The sequence below is a fragment of the Platichthys flesus genome, chromosome 7 (assembly GCF_949316205.1).
Source record: "Platichthys flesus chromosome 7, fPlaFle2.1, whole genome shotgun sequence".
Lineage (NCBI taxonomy): Eukaryota > Metazoa > Chordata > Actinopteri > Pleuronectiformes > Pleuronectidae > Platichthys > Platichthys flesus.
The window spans coordinates 9,979,836-9,993,361 of record NC_084951.1 but is presented as its reverse complement, the minus strand read 5'-3'; the positions used below and the strand labels follow the sequence as shown (position 1 = coordinate 9,993,361).

Here is a 13,526-nt window from a genome sequence, read left to right as displayed (position 1 = left end):
ATCATAAAGCTGCTATCACATGTAGCTTAGTCATATTAGCTCGTGATTAAGGCCACTATGAGCCCGAATTAGTGCAGTTCGCCCTCATGAAGACCAGCCAACAGCAAGTAGCATGTAGCATGTAGCATGTAGCCTAGCTCCTAAGCTGGAGCTAACCAAGTATTGTTCAGCTTAGACCAGCCAGTCCGCTGTCTGTCTTCCAAAGGCACAATCAGTTTCCGTAGTGTAGTGGTTATCACGTTCGCCTAACACGCGAAAGGTCCCCGGTTCGAGACCGGGCGGAAACAGATGTTTTTCTCCTGGAGCTCATCAGAGGTTTCAAGTCCCATCTGGGGTGGTTGAGAGCAGAGTGGCGCAGCGGAAGCGTGCTGGGCCCATAACCCAGAGGTCGATAGATCGAAACTATCCTCTGCTAACAATTATTTTGCCAGGATGTGGTTGAGGCAGTTTTATGATTGGGTGGCCGTGGTCACATGGCACCTCTCACCTCTCCTCGTTAGTATAGTGGACAGTATCTCCGCCTGTCACGCGGAAGACCGGGGTTCGATTCCCCGACGGGGAGTATAAGTCTTTAATCAATATTAACTCAAGTAACACCCAATGACCCACGAGCTGGTGGAGGTTTCAACGACCTATCTGTTTAACCTAACCACTGTCAATTAAAAAAGGCCTAAAGAGGTTAAATACCTGAAAGCTTCAGCCTGTATGGGTTCAAGTCCCATACAGGTGGATTAAAAGCAGAGTGGCGCAGCGGATGCGCGCTGGGCCCATAACCCAGAGATAATTTCCACTGCTAACAATTATTTTGCCAGGATGCGATTGAGGCAGTTTTGTTATTGGTTGGGCGTGGTCACGTGGGACCTCTCACCTCTCCTCGTTAGTATAGTGGACAGTATCTCCGCCTGTCACGCGGAAGACCGGGGTTCGATTCCCCGACGGGGAGTATAATTCTTTAACCTATTTAATCAATATTAACTAATGTAACACCATCCGATCACGACCTACCATTGTCGACTCAGTTTCCGTAGTGTAGTGGTTATCACGTTCGCCTCACACGCGAAAGGTCCCCGGTTCGAAACCGGGCGGAAACACTTATTCTTTGTTTTCACTTGCTTTACAAGTGACGTCACCGTTAGCTCGTCACTAAGGCTGCTAGCTTGTAACACATGTCATCCGTTAACAGGCAAAAAAAAAAGGTGATCTTAGTTATAGTGGTTGAACGAGCCTGTGTCAGTACATTTATAAAACATCATAAAGCTGCTATCACATGTAGCTTAGTCATATTAGCTCGTGATTAAGGCCACTATGAGCCCGAATTAGTGCAGTTCGCCCTCATGAAGACCAGCCAACAGCAAGTAGCATGTAGCATGTAGCATGTAGCCTAGCTCCTAAGCTGGAGCTAACCAAGTATTGTTCAGCTTAGACCAGCCAGTCCGCTGTCTGTCTTCCAAAGGCACAATCAGTTTCCGTAGTGTAGTGGTTATCACGTTCGCCTAACACGCGAAAGGTCCCCGGTTCGAGACCGGGCGGAAACAGATGTTTTTCTCCTGGAGCTCATCAGAGGTTTCAAGTCCCATCTGGGGTGATTAACAGCAGATTGGGACAGCGGAACAAGCTGGGCCCATAACCCAGAGGTCAATATATCCAAACTATCCTCTGCTAGCAATGTTTTACCAGGATGTGATTGTCTGAAAATCTTTCACAAAGAGGGACTACAGCTGTTTAACACAGCACCTCCTTCAGTTGATAAATAAGGGACTGTTCTCTTAAACCAGGGATATGGGTTCAAGTCCCATCTGGGGTGATTAAGAGCAGAGTGGCGCAGCGGAAGCGTGCTGGGCCCATAACCCAGAGGTCGATAGATCGAAACTGTCCTCTGCTAACAATTTCTTTGCCAGGATGTGATTGTCACTAAATATTTCACAAAGAGAGACTACAGCTGTTTAATACAGTACCTCCTTGAGTTGGTAGATAGGCACTGTCCTGCTTGTGTTTCTTAAAGTTGTTCATTTCCAATCCAAAATGGTTATTTTCTTTCTAACTGATTAAGGGAGCTTTCTGTTATTTAACCTCTGTGGGTTCAGCCACCTACACTTCAGTCCTAAATCTTTGCCCAGACAAGTCAATTCCCAACCACACCCAAAGTCCTGTGACTCTATAATGATTCACACAATATCAAGTTGGGTCTATGACTAGTAGCTAACCATAGCGTTCGGACCTCAACTCAGGGGACCCCAATGACCCACGAGCTGGTGGAGGTGTTAATGACCTATCGGTTTAACCCAACGACTGTCAACACAAAGACCTTAAGAGGTTAAATACCTGAAAGCCTCCAGTTAGAGGTGAACAAGCCTTTTGGATGAGAGGCAAAATGTCTACAAGAAACACAAGCAGACCAAGTTGCCTATGCACATATCACTCTATAGCGCCATGTTTTCAAGAGAAATTAGGTGGAAAAACAGCTTCGATCGGGCCCCAGTGGCCTAATGGATAAGGCACTGGCCTCCTAAGCCAGGGATTGTGGGTTCAAGTCCCATCTGGGGTGGTTGAGAGCAGAGTGGCGCAGCGGAAGCGTGCTGGGCCCATAACCCAGAGGTCGATAGATCGAAACTATCCTCTGCTAACAATTATTTTGCCAGGATGTGGTTGAGGCAGTTTTATGATTGGGTGGCCGTGGTCACATGGCACCTCTCACCTCTCCTCGTTAGTATAGTGGACAGTATCTCCGCCTGTCACGCGGAAGACCGGGGTTCGATTCCCCGACGGGGAGTATAAGTCTTTAACCTATTTAATCAATATTAACTAATGTAACACCATCCGATCACGACCTACCATTGTCGACTCAGTTTCCGTAGTGTAGTGGTTATCACGTTCGCCTCACACGCGAAAGGTCCCCGGTTCGAAACCGGGCTGAAACACTTATTCTTTGTTTTCACTTGCTTTACAAGTGACGTCACCGTTAGCTCGTCACTAAGGCTGCTAGCTTGTAACACATGTCATCCGTTAACAGGCAAAAAAAAAAGGTGATCTTAGTTATAGTGGTTGAACGAGCCTGTTTCAGTACATTTATAAAACATCATAAAGCTGCTATCACATGTAGCTTAGTCATATTAGCTCGTGATTAAGGCCACTATGAGCCCGAATTAGTGCAGTTCGCCCTCATGAAGACCAGCCAACAGCAAGTAGCATGTAGCATGTAGCATGTAGCCTAGCTCCTAAGCTGGAGCTAACCAAGTATTGTTCAGCTTAGACCAGCCAGTCCGCTGTCTGTCTTCCAAAGCCACAATCAGTTTCCGTAGTGTAGTGGTTATCACGTTCGCCTAACACGCGAAAGGTCCCCGGTTCGAGACCGGGCGGAAACAGATGTTTTTCTCCTGGAGCTCATCAGAGGTTTCAAGTCCCATCTGGGGTGATTAACAGCAGATTGGGACAGCGGAAGAAGCTGGGCCCATAACCCAGAGGTCAATATATCCAAACTATCCTCTGCTAGCAATGTTTTACCAGGATGTGATTGTCTGAAAATCTTTCACAAAGAGGGACTACAGCTGTTTAACACAGCACCTCCTTCAGTTGATAAATAAGGGACTGTTCTCTTAAACCAGGGATATGGGTTCAAGTCCCATCTGGTGTGATTAAGAGCAGAGTGGCGCAGCGGAAGCGTGCTGGGCCCATAACCCAGAGGTCGATAGATCGAAACTATCCTCTGCTAACAATTTCTTTGCCAGGATGTGATTGTCACTAAATATTTCACAAAGAGAGACTACAGCTGTTTAATACAGTACCTCCTTGAGTTGGTAGATAGGCACTGTCCTGCTTGTGTTTCTTAAAGTTGTTCATTTCCAATCCAAAATGGTTATTTTCTTTCTAACTGATTAAGGGAGCTTTCTGTTATTTAACCTCTGTGGGTTCAGCCACCTACACTTCAGTCCTAAATCTTTTCCCAGACAAGTCAATTCCCAACCACACCCAAAGTCCTGTGACTCTATAATGATTCACACAATATCAAGTTGGGTCTATGACTAGTAGCTAACCATAGCGTTCGGACCTCAACTCAGGGGACCCCAATGACCCACGAGCTGGTGGAGGTGTTAATGACCTATCGGTTTAACCCAACGACTGTCAACACAAAGACCTTAAGAGGTTAAATACCTGAAAGCCTCCAGTTAGAGGTGAACAAGCCTTTTGGATGAGAGGCAAAATGTCTACAAGAAACACAAGCAGACCAAGTTGCCTATGCACATATCACTCTATAGCGCCATGTTTTCAAGAGAAATTAGGTGGAAAAACACCTTCAATCGGGCCCCAGTGGCCTAATGGATAAGGCACTGGCCTCCTAAGCCAGGGATTGTGGGTTCAAGTCCCATCTGGGGTGGTTGAGAGCAGAGTGGCGCAGCGGAAGCGTGCTGGGCCCATAACCCAGAGGTCGATAGATCGAAACTATCCTCTGCTAACAATTATTTTGCCAGGATGTGGTTGAGGCAGTTTTATGATTGGGTGGCCGTGGTCACATGGCACCTCTCACCTCTCCTCGTTAGTATAGTGGACAGTATCTCCGCCTGTCACGCGGAAGACCGGGGTTCGATTCCCCGACGGGGAGTATAAGTCTTTAATCAATATTAACACCCAATGACCCACGAGCTGGTGGAGGTTTCAACGACCTATCTGTTTAACCTAACCACTGTCAATTAAAAAAGGCCTAAAGAGGTTAAATACCTGAAAGCTTCAGCCTGTATGGGTTCAAGTCCCATACAGGTGGATTAAAAGCAGAGTGGCGCAGCGGATGCGCGCTGGGCCCATAACCCAGAGATAATTTCCACTGCTAACAATTTCTTTGCCAGGATGCGATTGAGGCAGTTTTGTTATTGGTTGGGCGTGGTCACGTGGGACCTCTCACCTCTCCTCGTTAGTATAGTGGACAGTATCTCCGCCTGTCACGCGGAAGACCGGGGTTCGATTCCCCGATGGGGAGTATAATTCTTTAACCTATTTAATCAATATTAACTAATGTAACACCATCCGATCACGACCTACCATTGTCGACTCAGTTTCCGTAGTGTAGTGGTTATCACGTTCGCCTCACACGCGAAAGGTCCCCGGTTCGAAACCGGGCGGAAACACTTATTCTTTGTTTTCACTTGCTTTACAAGTGACGTCACCGTTAGCTCGTCACTAAGGCTGCTAGCTTGTAACACATGTCATCCGTTAACAGGCAAAAAAAAAAGGTGATCTTAGTTATAGTGGTTGAACAAGCCTGTTTCAGTACATTTATAAAACATCATAAAGCTGCTATCACATGTAGCTTAGTCATATTAGCTCGTGATTAAGGCCACTATGAGCCCGAATTAGTGCAGTTTGCCTCATGAAGACCAGCCAACAGCAAGTAGCATGTAGCATGTAGCATGTAGCCTAGCTCCTAAGCTGGAGCTAACCAAGTATTGTTCAGCTTAGACCAGTCAGTCCGCTGTCTGTCTTCCAAAGGCACAATCAGTTTCCGTAGTGTAGTGGTTATCACGTTCGCCTAACACGCGAAAGGTCCCCGGTTCGAGACCGGGCGGAAACAGATGTTTTTCTCCTGGAGCTCATCAGAGGTTTCAAGTCCCATCTGGGGTGATTAACAGCAGATTGGGACAGCGGAACAAGCTGGGCCCATAACCCAGAGGTCAATATATCCAAACTATCCTCTGCTAGCAATGTTTTACCAGGATGTGATTGTCTGAAAATCTTTCACAAAGAGGGACTACAGCTGTTTAACACAGCACCTCCTTCAGTTGATAAATAAGGGACTGTTCTCTTAAACCAGGGATATGGGTTCAAGTCCCATCTGGGGTGATTAAGAGCAGAGTGGCGCAGCGGAAGCGTGCTGGGCCCATAACCCAGAGGTCGGTAGATCGAAACTGTCCTCTGCTAACAATTTCTTTGCCAGGATGTGATTGTCACTAAATATTTCACAAAGAGAGACTACAGCTGTTTAATACAGTACCTCCTTGAGTTGGTAGATAGGCACTGTCCTGCTTGTGTTTCTTAAAGTTGTTCATTTCCAATCCAAAATGGTTATTTTCTTTCTAACTGATTAAGGGAGCTTTCTGTTATTTAACCTCTGTGGGTTCAGCCACCTACACTTCAGTCCTAAATCTTTGCCCAGACAAGTCAATTCCCAACCACACCCAAAGTCCTGTGACTCTATAATGATTCACACAATATCAAGTTGGGTCTATGACTAGTAGCTAACCATAGCGTTCGGACCTCAACTCAGGGGACCCCAATGACCCACGAGCTGGTGGAGGTGTTAATGACCTATCGGTTTAACCCAACGACTGTCAACACAAAGACCTTAAGAGGTTAAATACCTGAAAGCCTCCAGTTAGAGGTGAACAAGCCTTTTGGATGAGAGGCAAAATGTCTACAAGAAACACAAGCAGACCAAGTTGCCTATGCACATATCACTCTATAGCGCCATGTTTTCAAGAGAAATTAGGTGGAAAAACACCTTCGATCGGGCCCCAGTGGCCTAATGGATAAGGCACTGGCCTCCTAAGCCAGGGATTGTGGGTTCAATCCCATCTGGGGTGGTTGAGAGCAGAGTGGCGAAGCGGAAGCGTGCTGGGCCCATAACCCAGAGGTCGATAGATCGAAACTATCCTCTGCTAACAATTATTTTGCCAGGATGTGGTTGAGGCAGTTTTATGATTGGGTGGCCGTGGTCACATGGCACCTCTCACCTCTCCTCGTTAGTATAGTGGACAGTATCTCCGCCTGTCACGCGGAAGACCGGGGTTCGATTCCCCGACGGGGAGTATAAGTCTTTAATCAATATTAACACCCAATGACCCACGAGCTGGTGGAGGTTTCAACGACCTATCTGTTTAACCTAACCACTGTCAATTAAAAAAGGCCTAAAGAGGTTAAATACCTGAAAGCTTCAGCCTGTATGGGTTCAAGTCCCATACAGGTGGATTAAAAGCAGAGTGGCGCAGCGGATGCGCGCTGGGCCCATAACCCAGAGAAAATTTCCACTGCTAACAATTACTTTGCCAGGATGCGATTGAGGCAGTTTTGTTATTGGTTGGGCGTGGTCACGTGGGACCTCTCACCTCTCCTCGTTAGTATAGTGGACAGTATCTCCGCCTGTCACGCGGAAGACCGGGGTTCGATTCCCCGACGGGGAGTATAATTCTTTAACCTATTTAATCAATATTAACTAATGTAACACCATCCGATCACGACCTACCATTGTCGACTCAGTTTCCGTAGTGTAGTGGTTATCACGTTCGCCTCACACGCGAAAGGTCCCCGGTTCGAAACCGGGCGGAAACACTTATTCTTTGTTTTCACTTGCTTCACAAGTGACGTCACCGTTAGCTCGTCACTAAGGCTGCTAGCTTGTAACACATGTCATCCGTTAACAGGCAAAAAAAAAAGGTGATCTTAGTTATAGTGGTTGAACGAGCCTGTGTCAGTACATTTATAAAACATCATAAAGCTGCTATCACATGTAGCTTAGTCATATTAGCTCGTGATTAAGGCCACTATGAGCCCGAATTAGTGCAGTTCGCCCTCATGAAGACCAGCCAACAGCAAGTAGCATGTAGCATGTAGCATGTAGCCTAGCTCCTAAGCTGGAGCTAACCAAGTATTGTTCAGCTTAGACCAGCCAGTCCGCTGTCTGTCTTCCAAAGGCACAATCAGTTTCCGTAGTGTAGTGGTTATCACGTTCGCCTAACACGCGAAAGGTCCCCGGTTCGAGACCGGGCGGAAACAGATGTTTTTCTCCTGGAGCTCATCAGAGGTTTCAAGTCCCATCTGGGGTGGTTGAGAGCAGAGTGGCGCAGCGGAAGCGTGCTGGGCCCATAACCCAGAGGTCGATAGATCGAAACTATCCTCTGCTAACAATTATTTTGCCAGGATGTGGTTGAGGCAGTTTTATGATTGGGTGGCCGTGGTCACATGGCACCTCTCACCTCTCCTCGTTAGTATAGTGGACAGTATCTCCGCCTGTCACGCGGAAGACCGGGGTTCGATTCCCCGACGGGGAGTATAAGTCTTTAATCAATATTAACTCAAGTAACACCCAATGACCCACGAGCTGGTGGAGGTTTCAACGACCTATCTGTTTAACCTAACCACTGTCAATTAAAAAAGGCCTAAAGAGGTTAAATACCTGAAAGCTTCAGCCTGTATGGGTTCAAGTCCCATACAGGTGGATTAAAAGCAGAGTGGCGCAGCGGATGCGCGCTGGGCCCATAACCCAGAGATAATTTCCACTGCTAACAATTATTTTGCCAGGATGCGATTGAGGCAGTTTTGTTATTGGTTGGGCGTGGTCACGTGGGACCTCTCACCTCTCCTCATTGGTATAGTGGACAGTATCTCCGCCTGTCACGCGGAAGACCGGGGTTCGATTCCCCGACGGGGAGTATAATTCTTTAACCTATTTAATCAATATTAACTAATGTAACACCATCCGATCACGACCTACCATTGTCGACTCAGTTTCCGTAGTGTAGTGGTTATCACGTTCGCCTCACACGCGAAAGGTCCCCGGTTCGAAACCGGGCGGAAACACTTATTCTTTGTTTTCACTTGCTTTACAAGTGACGTCACCGTTAGCTCGTCACTAAGGCTGCTAGCTTGTAACACATGTCATCCGTTAACAGGCAAAAAAAAAAGGTGATCTTAGTTATAGTGGTTGAACGAGCCTGTGTCAGTACATTTATAAAACATCATAAAGCTGCTATCACATGTAGCTTAGTCATATTAGCTCGTGATTAAGGCCACTATGAGCCCGAATTAGTGCAGTTCGCCCTCATGAAGACCAGCCAACAGCAAGTAGCATGTAGCATGTAGCCTAGCTCCTAAGCTGGAGCTAACCAAGTATTGTTCAGCTTAGACCAGGCAGTCCGCTGTCTGTCTTCCAAAGGCACAATCAGTTTCCGTAGTGTAGTGGTTATCACGTTCGCCTAACACGCGAAAGGTCCCCGGTTCGAGACCGGGCGGAAACAGATGTTTTTCTCCTGGAGCTCATCAGAGGTTTCAAGTCCCATCTGGGGTGATTAACAGCAGATTGGGACAGCGGAAGAAGCTGGGCCCATAACCCAGAGGTCAATATATCCAAACTATCCTCTGCTAGCAATGTTTTACCAGGATGTGATTGTCTGAAAATCTTTCACAAAGAGGGACTACAGCTGTTTAACACAGCACCTCCTTCAGTTGATAAATAAGGGACTGTTCTCTTAAACCAGGGATATGGGTTCAAGTCCCATCTGGGGTGATTAAGAGCAGAGTGGCGCAGCGGAAGCGTGCTGGGCCCATAACCCAGAGGTCGATAGATCGAAACTGTCCTCTGCTAACAATTTCTTTGCCAGGATGTGATTGTCACTAAATATTTCACAAAGAGAGACTACAGCTGTTTAATACAGTACCTCCTTGAGTTGGTAGATAGGCACTGTCCTGCTTGTGTTTCTTAAAGTTGTTCATTTCCAATCCAAAATGGTTATTTTCTTTCTAACTGATTAAGGGAGCTTTCTGTTATTTAACCTCTGTGGGTTCAGCCACCTACACTTCAGTCCTAAATCTTTGCCCAGACAAGTCAATTCCCAACCACACCCAAAGTCCTGTGACTCTATAATGATTCACACAATATCAAGTTGGGTCTATGACTAGTAGCTAACCATAGCGTTCGGACCTCAACTCAGGGGACCCCAATGACCCACGAGCTGGTGGAGGTGTTAATGACCTATCGGTTTAACCCAACGACTGTCAACACAAAGACCTTAAGAGGTTAAATACCTGAAAGCCTCCAGTTAGAGGTGAACAAGCCTTTTGGATGAGAGGCAAAATGTCTACAAGAAACACAAGCAGACCAAGTTGCCTATGCACATATCACTCTATAGCGCCATGTTTTCAAGAGAAATTAGGTGGAAAAACACCTTCGATCGGGCCCCAGTGGCCTAATGGATAAGGCACTGGCCTCCTAAGCCAGGGATTGTGGGTTCAAGTCCCATCTGGGGTGGTTGAGAGCAGAGTGGCGCAGCGGAAGCGTGCTGGGCCCATAACCCAGAGGTCGATAGATCGAAACTATCCTCTGCTAACAATTATTTTGCCAGGATGTGGTTGAGGCAGTTTTATGATTGGGTGGCCGTGGTCACATGGCACCTCTCACCTCTCCTCGTTAGTATAGTGGACAGTATCTCCGCCTGTCACGCGGAAGACCGGGGTTCGATTCCCCGACGGGGAGTATAAGTCTTTAATCAATATTAACACCCAATGACCCACGAGCTGGTGGAGGTTTCAACGACCTATCTGTTTAACCTAACCACTGTCAATTAAAAAAGGCCTAAAGAGGTTAAATACCTGAAAGCTTCAGCCTGTATGGGTTCAAGTCCCATACAGGTGGATTAAAAGCAGAGTGGCGCAGCGGATGCGCGCTGGGCCCATAACCCAGAGATAATTTCCACTGCTAACAATTATTTTGCCAGGATGCGATTGAGGCAGTTTTGTTATTGGTTGGGCGTGGTCACGTGGGACCTCTCACCTCTCCTCGTTAGTATAGTGGACAGTATCTCCGCCTGTCACGCGGAAGACCGGGGTTCGATTCCCCGACGGGGAGTATAATTCTTTAACCTATTTAATCAATATTAACTAATGTAACACCATCCGATCACGACCTACCATTGTCGACTCAGTTTCCGTAGTGTAGTGGTTATCACGTTCGCCTCACACGCGAAAGGTCCCCGGTTCGAAACCGGGCGGAAACACTTATTCTTTGTTTTCACTTGCTTTACAAGTGACGTCACCGTTAGCTCGTCACTAAGGCTGCTAGCTTGTAACATATGTCATCCGTTAACAGGCAAAAAAAAAAGGTGATCTTAGTTATAGTGGTTGAACGAGCCTGTGTCAGTACATTTATAAAACATCATAAAGCTGCTATCACATGTAGCTTAGTCATATTAGCTCGTGATTAAGGCCACTATGAGCCCGAATTAGTGCAGTTCGCCCTCATGAAGACCAGCCAACAGCAAGTAGCATGTAGCATGTAGCATGTAGCCTAGCTCCTAAGCTGGAGCTAACCAAGTATTGTTCAGCTTAGACCAGCCAGTCCGCTGTCTGTCTTCCAAAGGCACAATCAGTTTCCGTAGTGTAGTGGTTATCACGTTCGCCTAACACGCGAAAGGTCCCCGGTTCGAGACCGGGCGGAAACAGATGTTTTTCTCCTGGAGCTCATCAGAGGTTTCAAGTCCCATCTGGGGTGGTTGAGAGCAGAGTGGCGCAGCGGAAGCGTGCTGGGCCCATAACCCAGAGGTCGATAGATCGAAACTATCCTCTGCTAACAATTATTTTGCCAGGATGTGGTTGAGGCAGTTTTATGATTGGGTGGCCGTGGTCACATGGCACCTCTCACCTCTCCTCGTTAGTATAGTGGACAGTATCTCCGCCTGTCACGCGGAAGACCGGGGTTCGATTCCCCGACGGGGAGTATAAGTCTTTAATCAATATTAACTCAAGTAACACCCAATGACCCACGAGCTGGTGGAGGTTTCAACGACCTATCTGTTTAACCTAACCACTGTCAATTAAAAAAGGCCTAAAGAGGTTAAATACCTGAAAGCTTCAGCCTGTATGGGTTCAAGTCCCATACAGGTGGATTAAAAGCAGAGTGGCGCAGCGGATGCGCGCTGGGCCCATAACCCAGAGATAATTTCCACTGCTAACAATTATTTTGCCAGGATGCGATTGAGGCAGTTTTGTTATTGGTTGGGCGTGGTCACGTGGGACCTCTCACCTCTCCTCGTTAGTATAGTGGACAGTATCTCCGCCTGTCACGCGGAAGACCGGGGTTCGATTCCCCGACGGGGAGTATAATTCTTTAACCTATTTAATCAATATTAACTAATGTAACACCATCCGATCACGACCTACCATTGTCGACTCAGTTTCCGTAGTGTAGTGGTTATCACGTTCGCCTCACACGCGAAAGGTCCCCGGTTCGAAACCGGGCGGAAACACTTATTCTTTGTTTTCACTTGCTTTACAAGTGACGTCACCGTTAGCTCGTCACTAAGGCTGCTAGCTTGTAACACATGTCATCCGTTAACAGGCAAAAAAAAAAGGTGATCTTAGTTATAGTGGTTGAACGAGCCTGTGTCAGTACATTTATAAAACATCATAAAGCTGCTATCACATGTAGCTTAGTCATATTAGCTCGTGATTAAGGCCACTATGAGCCCGAATTAGTGCAGTTCGCCCTCATGAAGACCAGCCAACAGCAAGTAGCATGTAGCATGTAGCATGTAGCCTAGCTCCTAAGCTGGAGCTAACCAAGTATTGTTCAGCTTAGACCAGCCAGTCCGCTGTCTGTCTTCCAAAGGCACAATCAGTTTCCGTAGTGTAGTGGTTATCACGTTCGCCTAACACGCGAAAGGTCCCCGGTTCGAGACCGGGCGGAAACAGGTGTTTTTCTCCTGGAGCTCATCAGAGGTTTCAAGTCCCATCTGGGGTGATTAACAGCAGATTGGGACAGCGGAACAAGCTGGGCCCATAACCCAGAGGTCAATATATCCAAACTATCCTCTGCTAGCAATGTTTTACCAGGATGTGATTGTCTGAAAATCTTTCACAAAGAGGGACTACAGCTGTTTAACACAGCACCTCCTTCAGTTGATAAATAAGGGACTGTTCTCTTAAACCAGGGATATGGGTTCAAGTCCCATCTGGTGTGATTAAGAGCAGAGTGGCGCAGCGGAAGCGTGCTGGGCCCATAACCCAGAGGTCGATAGATCGAAACTATCCTCTGCTAACAATTATTTTGCCAGGATGTGGTTGAGGCAGTTTTATGATTGGGTGGCCGTGGTCACATGGCACCTCTCACCTCTCCTCGTTAGTATAGTGGACAGTATCTCCGCCTGTCACGCGGAAGACCGGGGTTCGATTCCCCGACGGGGAGTATAAGTCTTTAATCAATATTAACTCAAGTAACACCCAATGACCCACGAGCTGGTGGAGGTTTCAACGACCTATCTGTTTAACCTAACCACTGTCAATTAAAAAAGGCCTAAAGAGGTTAAATACCTGAAAGCTTCAGCCTGTATGGGTTCAAGTCCAATACAGGTGGATTAAAAGCAGAGTGGCGCAGCGGATGCGCGCTGGGCCCATAACCCAGAGATAATTTCCACTGCTAACAATTATTTTGCCAGGATGCGATTGAGGCAGTTTTGTTATTGGTTGGGCGTGGTCACGTGGGACCTCTCACCTTTCCTCGTTAGTATAGTGGACAGTATCTCCGCCTGTCACGCGGAAGACCGGGGTTCGATTCCCCGACGGGGAGTATAATTCTTTAACCTATTTAATCAATATTAACTAATGTAACACCATCCGATCACGACCTACCATTGTCGACTCAGTTTCCGTAGTGTAGTGGTTATCACGTTCGCCTCACACGCGAAAGGTCCCCGGTTCGAAACCGGGCGGAAACACTTATTCTTTGTTTTCACTTGCTTTACAAGTGACGTCACCGTTAGCACGTCACTAAG

The 13,526-nt window shown here is 47.1% G+C and overlaps 1 protein-coding gene and 34 non-coding genes across 35 annotated transcripts in view; 34 read left to right on the top strand and 1 right to left on the bottom strand.

Moving 5' to 3' along the window:
* Nucleotides 1-13,526, bottom strand: part of sema3h (sema domain, immunoglobulin domain (Ig), short basic domain, secreted, (semaphorin) 3H) — a 225,444-nt gene that overhangs the window by 161,262 nt on the left and 50,656 nt on the right. The gene's annotated exons all lie outside the window — the stretch shown is intronic.
* Nucleotides 215-287, top strand: trnav-aac (transfer RNA valine (anticodon AAC)). Its single transcript has one exon. It is a non-coding gene; the product is annotated as a tRNA-Val (tRNA).
* Nucleotides 491-562, top strand: trnad-guc (transfer RNA aspartic acid (anticodon GUC)). Its single transcript has one exon. It is a non-coding gene; the product is annotated as a tRNA-Asp (tRNA).
* On the top strand, nucleotides 872-943 carry trnad-guc (transfer RNA aspartic acid (anticodon GUC)). Its single transcript has one exon. It is a non-coding gene; the product is annotated as a tRNA-Asp (tRNA).
* trnav-cac (transfer RNA valine (anticodon CAC)) lies at nucleotides 1,019-1,091 on the top strand. The gene has a single exon. It is a non-coding gene; the product is annotated as a tRNA-Val (tRNA).
* Nucleotides 1,463-1,535, top strand: trnav-aac (transfer RNA valine (anticodon AAC)). Its single transcript has one exon. It is a non-coding gene; the product is annotated as a tRNA-Val (tRNA).
* Nucleotides 2,473-2,545, top strand: trnar-ccu (transfer RNA arginine (anticodon CCU)). Its single transcript has one exon. It is a non-coding gene; the product is annotated as a tRNA-Arg (tRNA).
* trnad-guc (transfer RNA aspartic acid (anticodon GUC)) lies at nucleotides 2,699-2,770 on the top strand. Its single transcript has one exon. It is a non-coding gene; the product is annotated as a tRNA-Asp (tRNA).
* On the top strand, nucleotides 2,846-2,918 carry trnav-cac (transfer RNA valine (anticodon CAC)). Its single transcript has one exon. It is a non-coding gene; the product is annotated as a tRNA-Val (tRNA).
* trnav-aac (transfer RNA valine (anticodon AAC)) lies at nucleotides 3,290-3,362 on the top strand. The gene has a single exon. It is a non-coding gene; the product is annotated as a tRNA-Val (tRNA).
* On the top strand, nucleotides 4,300-4,372 carry trnar-ccu (transfer RNA arginine (anticodon CCU)). The gene has a single exon. It is a non-coding gene; the product is annotated as a tRNA-Arg (tRNA).
* On the top strand, nucleotides 4,526-4,597 carry trnad-guc (transfer RNA aspartic acid (anticodon GUC)). The gene has a single exon. It is a non-coding gene; the product is annotated as a tRNA-Asp (tRNA).
* On the top strand, nucleotides 4,898-4,969 carry trnad-guc (transfer RNA aspartic acid (anticodon GUC)). Its single transcript has one exon. It is a non-coding gene; the product is annotated as a tRNA-Asp (tRNA).
* On the top strand, nucleotides 5,045-5,117 carry trnav-cac (transfer RNA valine (anticodon CAC)). The gene has a single exon. It is a non-coding gene; the product is annotated as a tRNA-Val (tRNA).
* On the top strand, nucleotides 5,488-5,560 carry trnav-aac (transfer RNA valine (anticodon AAC)). The gene has a single exon. It is a non-coding gene; the product is annotated as a tRNA-Val (tRNA).
* On the top strand, nucleotides 6,498-6,569 carry trnar-ccu (transfer RNA arginine (anticodon CCU)). The gene has a single exon. It is a non-coding gene; the product is annotated as a tRNA-Arg (tRNA).
* On the top strand, nucleotides 6,723-6,794 carry trnad-guc (transfer RNA aspartic acid (anticodon GUC)). Its single transcript has one exon. It is a non-coding gene; the product is annotated as a tRNA-Asp (tRNA).
* On the top strand, nucleotides 7,095-7,166 carry trnad-guc (transfer RNA aspartic acid (anticodon GUC)). Its single transcript has one exon. It is a non-coding gene; the product is annotated as a tRNA-Asp (tRNA).
* On the top strand, nucleotides 7,242-7,314 carry trnav-cac (transfer RNA valine (anticodon CAC)). Its single transcript has one exon. It is a non-coding gene; the product is annotated as a tRNA-Val (tRNA).
* On the top strand, nucleotides 7,686-7,758 carry trnav-aac (transfer RNA valine (anticodon AAC)). Its single transcript has one exon. It is a non-coding gene; the product is annotated as a tRNA-Val (tRNA).
* trnad-guc (transfer RNA aspartic acid (anticodon GUC)) lies at nucleotides 7,962-8,033 on the top strand. The gene has a single exon. It is a non-coding gene; the product is annotated as a tRNA-Asp (tRNA).
* On the top strand, nucleotides 8,490-8,562 carry trnav-cac (transfer RNA valine (anticodon CAC)). The gene has a single exon. It is a non-coding gene; the product is annotated as a tRNA-Val (tRNA).
* Nucleotides 8,927-8,999, top strand: trnav-aac (transfer RNA valine (anticodon AAC)). Its single transcript has one exon. It is a non-coding gene; the product is annotated as a tRNA-Val (tRNA).
* trnar-ccu (transfer RNA arginine (anticodon CCU)) lies at nucleotides 9,937-10,009 on the top strand. Its single transcript has one exon. It is a non-coding gene; the product is annotated as a tRNA-Arg (tRNA).
* Nucleotides 10,163-10,234, top strand: trnad-guc (transfer RNA aspartic acid (anticodon GUC)). The gene has a single exon. It is a non-coding gene; the product is annotated as a tRNA-Asp (tRNA).
* trnad-guc (transfer RNA aspartic acid (anticodon GUC)) lies at nucleotides 10,535-10,606 on the top strand. The gene has a single exon. It is a non-coding gene; the product is annotated as a tRNA-Asp (tRNA).
* trnav-cac (transfer RNA valine (anticodon CAC)) lies at nucleotides 10,682-10,754 on the top strand. The gene has a single exon. It is a non-coding gene; the product is annotated as a tRNA-Val (tRNA).
* trnav-aac (transfer RNA valine (anticodon AAC)) lies at nucleotides 11,126-11,198 on the top strand. The gene has a single exon. It is a non-coding gene; the product is annotated as a tRNA-Val (tRNA).
* trnad-guc (transfer RNA aspartic acid (anticodon GUC)) lies at nucleotides 11,402-11,473 on the top strand. The gene has a single exon. It is a non-coding gene; the product is annotated as a tRNA-Asp (tRNA).
* Nucleotides 11,783-11,854, top strand: trnad-guc (transfer RNA aspartic acid (anticodon GUC)). Its single transcript has one exon. It is a non-coding gene; the product is annotated as a tRNA-Asp (tRNA).
* Nucleotides 11,930-12,002, top strand: trnav-cac (transfer RNA valine (anticodon CAC)). The gene has a single exon. It is a non-coding gene; the product is annotated as a tRNA-Val (tRNA).
* trnav-aac (transfer RNA valine (anticodon AAC)) lies at nucleotides 12,374-12,446 on the top strand. The gene has a single exon. It is a non-coding gene; the product is annotated as a tRNA-Val (tRNA).
* Nucleotides 12,869-12,940, top strand: trnad-guc (transfer RNA aspartic acid (anticodon GUC)). The gene has a single exon. It is a non-coding gene; the product is annotated as a tRNA-Asp (tRNA).
* trnad-guc (transfer RNA aspartic acid (anticodon GUC)) lies at nucleotides 13,250-13,321 on the top strand. The gene has a single exon. It is a non-coding gene; the product is annotated as a tRNA-Asp (tRNA).
* Nucleotides 13,397-13,469, top strand: trnav-cac (transfer RNA valine (anticodon CAC)). Its single transcript has one exon. It is a non-coding gene; the product is annotated as a tRNA-Val (tRNA).